At 37.9% G+C, this 7,363-nt stretch overlaps 1 pseudogene; it reads left to right on the top strand.

The window, feature by feature from the left end:
- The window catches only part of LOC119410908, a 4,345-nt pseudogene extending 4,247 nt beyond the window's left edge, over positions 1–98 (top strand).
- The last annotated feature ends 7,265 nt before the right edge of the window (positions 99–7,363 follow it).

Here is a 7,363-nt window from a genome sequence, read left to right as displayed (position 1 = left end):
GTTTTGGACTGATACTGTGTATATTTGCTCCAAAGTGTTTCATCATAATATTTCAGCCAGAGAGGAATTCCAAGAAACATTTAATGAACAAAAATTGAATCCTGCAAAATGTAGGCACAAAGGGATTTTTTTTATTATTATTTTGTGTCTGTACTTTTGCTTTGACATTAATATAGTTTTTGCAGTATTTCATATATCATAATTTTAATATGTTTGTGAATATGTGTGTTGAATATGTAAATGATTAGATACTGCTCTGTTCTATATGAATAGTGAAAAGAAAAAAAGAAAGCAATAAAGTTAGAGATTATTTTTCAAAACATAACTTAAAGTTTTGATGTTTTTCCGTTATTTTTAGTCTTAAATTGTTATAAAAAAAATTAAAAATACTCAATCCATAAAAGTACAACTAAAACCACTAATGAAAAATTCATGTTAAATTTTCTTTTTCAGTCATTTTACTAAGCCTACCTCCAAACATTGTTTAAACATTTTGTGTCTGCTGTGCCTTTGTAAACGTCTAAATCTGCTGTTACTGCTAATTCAAAATTGTATTTGTTTTTTATTGTCTTTTGAATAAATGACTACATTCTTGCCATCTAATAAAAACGTCATAATTGGAATAAAAAAACATGTTTTTATTTTCTGCTTAAAAGTTCTGGTAAATCCCTTTTCAATATCCAATCAAAAACAAATTATTGAACAAGTTTCAAGTTGGTATAAAAAGCAGATCACCACAATCAGCTAAACAAATAATTTCCCATGAAAAGCATCCATCCATCTAGCTATCCATCTTTTATTTTATAGACTCACTATTTGAAATGGGAGCTGGTGCTCATCTCTAGCAGCTACTGAGTGGGAGACAGGGCACACCCTGGACAAATTGTAAGTCCATTACAGGGCTACAAAAAGACAAACAGCTACTCACACTGAGGAACAGTTTAGCATTACCACTTAAACTAACACACATTTTGGTCTGTGGAAACCAGGAGAAAATTAATGCATTGACTAAGATACTGTGGATCATGACATCTTATGCCATAAGCTCTCAGATATTGACTTCTCTGATCACACTGTTGGCTGGTTCTCAAACTATCTCTGAGGTCGGAGGCAATGTGTTCGACATAACGGTACTTGATCCAGCTACCCAACGGTCACCAATGGTGTGCCACAAGGCTCAGTTTTAGGTCCCACTCGTTTTACAATTTATATCAGTAATGTAGGTCTAAACATTCCTGACACATCTTGCATCTCTATGCCGATGACACTGTTGTTTATTGCCAAGCTAACACAGTTGCCAAGGTTCTCCAGCTTCTACAGTCTGCATTTGACATACTTCAGTCAGACTCATTGACTATGGTGATATTTACATGATTGCCCGTGCAAGCTCCTTGCAGATGTTGGATGCTGTTTACCATGGCGTGCTACGATTCATAACTGGTTGTAACTACTGTACCCATCACTGCACTCTGTATTCCTTGGTCAGTTGATCATCATTATCTACATGAAGGCTTTCACACTGGTTCATCTTTATCTGTAAATCCCTCCTTGGTCTGCTACCTTCTTATATCTTCTCCCACATGTCACGCCATCAGTGCAGTTACAACATGCGCTTTCAGGCCATCATTACGTACAAAGTTCCCTCAATGCAGGCTGAACTTGGCAAAAAGGCCTTTTCCTACTCAGCTCCTGCAACCTGGAACACCTTGCAACAGGAACGGAAGTTATCCACCTTGATTTCTTTAAGGGGTTTCAAACATCTGATAATGTCAATAGAAAAATCAAAGCAAACATTCTTGTTTTTAATATTTCACTTTGTTTTATGGCACCCTGATTTAATAAATAAATAAAGGTTGAATGAAAAAAAAAAAAAACCTGGGAGAACATACACACTCAACACAGACAAGCTCCAGCCGAGAGTCTGGAACCTTTTTTGTTGTGAGACAACATGGCTAACCAATGCACCATTATACCGGCCGCTATTAAAATAAAAAAAAAAAAAAAAGCATTTATATATAAAAAAAAGTTCCCTCTACTTCAAAAGAAGCTACAAATAAACTTGGATTTTGTGATTATTATTAATTCTATGACCTTTTTGGGGTGCATAGCCCCCAGGACTGACGATGGCTCAGCTTGAACAACAAACACTCTGGTGTGGTTTGTGAGAAGTGCAAAAGCTTATGGCACCTGGAATGTCAAGAGGTCTCCCATTCTCTCATTCAGGTCTCTCATTTGGGGGAATGGTGGCGCAGAGGTTAGAGAGGTGGGCCTGTGATCCGAAGATCGCCAGTTCACGCCCCAGCCCTGACAACATCAAAATTGTGGGTGGGGTAGGTGAATGAATTCAGCGCTGTCTGAATTACATGTTCCCCACGGACAATGTTTACCATTTTTTCAAGATTTTTCACAAAATCCCTCTGACCGCAAAGAATTCAAAATGCAAATGCCTGACAAAGTTGTTGGAGGAAAGGCGGGGCAGGGTGATCCTGCAGGTAAGGGGTGTTTCACTTCAGGTCAAACTGAGATTGCTGATTGGTCAGTTGTTGACAAGCCTACTGGATTGATTGAAAGGTGGTAGTAAGGATCCAATTCGTGGAAAAAAAAAAAAAATCATAGATTTTACTGGCCCGTTTAAAAGGGTCATCTTTATTCAATATGTTTTCCAAATTTATTAAATATTTAGGTAAATCTAAAGTTTGAGAACTAAGCTTCCTTACAAAATCCTAATGACGTTTCTGTATTTTTCAGAGGTGCTAAGTTAAAATTTAGGGATGCTTGAGCACTTTCCAAAAGAGGCTAAAATCATTAGTGATTATGTCATGAACCAGAGGCCGGATCGCAAACAACAACAACAACCACTGAGAGGGTTAAAAGGTTTATTGAGAAATAAAGTAAAACCCTGGAGTAGGTCCGGTTCTGGGCCGGTTCCGATCTTCTGATTGGTAGTTCGTGATTGGGTAGTGTTGAAGTGGCGGGCTGCCAGTAGAAGTAGAACTGATGTTAAGGTCCACTGGAACGGAGTCCAACAGGCTTGCAACTAAAAGATAAAGGTTAGTAGATGCAGGGGGAAAGAGACTAATTGGGGAAATGAATCTGTGGGAATCAGATTCGGGGATAAGGATAAGTCCGTGATACAGAATGAGCTTGACCTTTAATCCGTGATCCAAAAAACAGTCAGAAGGGAAAGGCAGAGTTCATACCGTGAAGTCAGTTGTTCAGCAGAAGTATCCAGTACGTGATCCAAAAGAGAGTCAAAAAAACAAGAGCATGAGTCGGTACCTGATTAGATGAGCAAAAGCAGACGAGGGCTGAGGCAAAAGCGTGGTCGTGGTCAAGGCAAGGGTCATGAACGTGATGAGTCAATCAATGGAATGCTGGAAAGTCTACTGCTGATGAGACAGGATAGAGAATCTGGCCCAGACTGAGAGGAATGAGTGAACTTAAGTACTGACTGGACCAGGTGGTGGAGCTGTGGGATAATGAGCGGTGACAGGTGACATGAGTTGAGTGATTACTGAGTGTGCAGCATGACAGAGGAGCTGACAGAGAGCAGAGCTATGACAGATTATTAAAGTTTTGTAGTTTGGAAAACTACTCTGCACAGTCTATAAAGGGGGTTACCGTCATTCATTTTCACCTCAAGCTTTCTTTTTTGGCTTTTTAATCTTCATGGTTTCTTTGAAGTATGAATATATATTTTATGTTTTTATTCAGAAATAATTATTTAAATAAATAATTATTATGAGCGGTACAGTGGCTCAGTTGGTAGAGCTGTTGCCACTCAGCGAGAAGGTCACTGGTTCAATTCCCGGCCTGGAACCTTTCCGAGGTAGAGTTTGTGTAGAGCGCTATGGGGCTGGATATATATTGTTGATTATCAGTTCTGAGTTAAGCTCATAAGATATGCATGTATTATGCAAATAACCTTGTTGTGTGGGCACCACCTCTCTTGGAGAGGAAAATCAGTTTCTATTTACCCCCAATCAATGTAAACTGAAACGTAAGTTCTTTTCTTGTGTTTAAAGGGCATCAAATCAGTTATTACACACAAATATGCCAAAATACCCATACCATACCACACCACTTTATTTATAAAGCACTTAAAACAGCTACAAGGCCAACCGGAGTGCTGTACAGACAGAACAACAGGTAACACACGAAGTAATATACAAAATGAGGTAAATCAGACTATAGACATAAAAAACAATGCAGATAATGACGACAAACCAGTGTGGAGCATACAGGATCAAAACACAGATCATCTGGTGTTGAAAGCCACCAAAATAATCACAAATGCAGTTGATTTTATGTATTGTATTATAAAAATAATAATAATATGTGATATATGTGATGGAAATTATGCATGACAAAAGTTCACTGAACATCAAATTTGAATCAAAGGTCTAATCAATTATTCAAATTAGTGAAAGTTAAAAGGCAGACTTAGGACTGTTTCTGTTTGTGAAGTAGTTAAAAAAATATGTCTATGGTGAGCTAAGTTTGTCTGATAAGTTGTGATGTAGGTTCACCAGAAAGGCATTGAAAAATCTGTGCCCTACCAGGGTGAGATGGTCAGAGTGGTTCCGACAGCTGCTTAAATGATACCAGCCTCAGAATGTTCCGATGACTGAGAGGTTGAAGTATCCTCAAAGTTCACCTGCCATCTTTAGAAGGTCAAAGGTCCATTTGGCAGTCAGCTGGGATTTACCACTCTGAGGAGGGATGGTTCTGGTTTGGTCAGGTTCTGTATCTTTCTCTCATCCTGAGATGTCTGCAGAAAGGATGCTTCTTTCCTTTCTGAGGTCAAGTACAAAAGTTGGGTTTCTTCTCTCTCCAGTTATCTGTGTAGAAGTGTGTTGCTTCGGAGCATCTCTTCAAAACGTGTTTTCTCCCAAAGTTTTTTAGACGAAGCCCAGTGAAGTGTGTTAAAGTGAAACTTAACTGTCTATGCTAAAACAGATAAGATTGGTCCATCTCTTCCAGGAAGAGGTGGTCCTAGACTCTTGGCTTGTTTTTATAAAACCCAAAGCCCGTTTTTTCTGCCTTAAAAAGTTTTCCTTTTAAAAGAGAAAATAAGACAAATGTATTATCCTAAAGAAAGATTACTTTAGGCACACAATTTCATGAATAAGCATTCAGGTATGACATATTTTGAATCAAACTTAAAAACATGCAATGTTCTACCAGAATGTGTTGCTGTCAATCTCTTCAAAAGGAATGTCATTAAACAAAGGATTCTTATGGTGATATCTTGATGGGAACCATTCTGGGAGAAGTACTCCTTTTCGATAAAGAAAGATATCAAAGTAGCGAGTTTGGATGTTTCAAAAACTACAAGGTCAGAGTTGAACGCTCATTAAAACGATCTGTCCGTTTCATGAGGAATGAGTTCATATTGGCAGTGAGGTTAACACAGTGACAGTTTTTTTTATTTTTTTTATTGCATTTACATTAGTGTCAACTAAGAAGTTTGTGAGCTGAGTTGAATATTTGTAAAACAATGCCTGTTCCCAACGGAATTGAGGAATCTTATTTTAACTGTTTCAAACACAAAAACACAGGAATGATGTTTGTTTGAGCTGAGGGGAACTGGTTCTGAGGTGGTGTTTCCTTACATTTGCATGTTCTCTTCGTGCATGTGTTGGTTTTCTCCGGGTACTCCAGTTTCCTCCCACAGACCAAAAACATGCATGTTAGGTTGATTGGTATCTCTAAATTGTCCCTAGGTGTGAGTGAGAGAGTGAATGGTTGTTTGTCTCGTTTCTCTCTATGTGTCCCTGTGATGGACTTGCAACCCATCCAGGGTGTACCCCGCCCCTTGCACAGAGATTTCTGGACATGGGCACCGACAACCCCAGTGACCCAAAATATAAGAAGCGGGTAAAAGATAATGGATGGATGGATGGATGGATGGACAAAAAACTTGACATAGGCTTTTTTGTTTTAGGTGTGTGAGTTATGGCTTCTGGAAGTGATGATTTGACTCTGTAATACCTTTGTGTGGAAAAGAAAAATGCCCATTGTTGTTGCCATGCTGATGTTATGGAGCTAATGGCAGCTTTCACAGCGCATACAAAACTCATTTGTCCTATTGGGTGCTTTACCCTTTATTACTATTATAAACCAGTCATTATCAAAATAAATGATTAGATGTGAACTGAAGCTCAGGGGTCCACTTGTAAACAAGACACTTTAGGATGTCAAATGTGAAGACAGACAAACTTCATAGAAGCCATAATTACCATTTCCCAGTGTGCTTTTGCTTTTGACTGTGATTCGTTGTTCTTGCGATGACTCTTGTGACCAATGAAAAAAGCAGCCATAATTTATTTAAAAAAATACTAACACATATGTTTGTCAGGGGCTTTGCTAAAGAATTGTTAGTTACAGTACATGCAAGGTCAATATGGAGATAGGGTGTGCAAAACAGAAAGCATTGGTTGGATGTTATCTATTGCTTCATCTTTGTGTTTTATTTAGTCTTCTCTATAAAGACTTGGCTTGTTTTGGGTATCTTGTTGAAGAAATAGAAAACTTAGGTATAGTGGAAGAGGTGGTGATAAAAGAAAAGGCAATAGAACAGAGCCTGGAAGACTTGGAGATAAAAGAAAGTGGTGTTAATTCTGTTATACCTCAGTGTCTGAAACTAGGAGATGATGAGCCTCTGACCTTACAGATGGAAGGTGATGTTGTTATTGGAGGGTTTTTCCCTCTACACTATGTGGCCTCTGAGCCACAACACATCTACCACAGCAAACCCCAAATGACATCATGCAGTGGGTGAGTGTAAGGATATTCACATTTATTGTTTTCACTCTTTAAACTATTTCTCAGAATTCTACGTTAAAAGTACATTGATTTTTACAGGGTTTTTTTACATCCATGTCATGCCTATGTTAGTAATATTTATTGATTTTTTTCTTCTCTGCAGATTTGACCTTAGAGCATTTCGATGGATGATGACAATGGTGTTTGCAGTAAACGAAATTAACAATAAATCTGATCTGTTACCAGGTGTTAAATTAGGCTATCGAATCATGGATAGTTGTGACAACATCCACACTAGCATGCACTCACTTTTCTCTTTACTGAGTTTCTCAAAGGATGTGACAGACATAATCAATCAAACAAAAAAAAATGAAAACATTATACAATTTTCCAGTGAAATTAATTTTACAATGGAGATGTTAAATTCGACAGATATGCACAAAAATCTAAATGTAGGATCTACAGTGAAAATGAAAGGAAGTGACACTATTTTTTCAGTGTCTTATATTTCTAGAAAAATGAGAAGTTTTATGCAAGAGAATAAAACAGAAGAATCAAAGTTAGACTCTTCCACTTGTCTATCTGGTTCACCTGT

This window comes from Nematolebias whitei, chromosome 6 (assembly GCF_014905685.2).
Source record: "Nematolebias whitei isolate Nwh7 chromosome 6, NemWhi1, whole genome shotgun sequence".
NCBI classification, from domain to species: domain Eukaryota; kingdom Metazoa; phylum Chordata; class Actinopteri; order Cyprinodontiformes; family Rivulidae; genus Nematolebias; species Nematolebias whitei.
The sequence above is the reverse complement of the archived record's forward strand: the minus strand, read 5'-3'. Positions and strand labels throughout refer to the sequence as shown.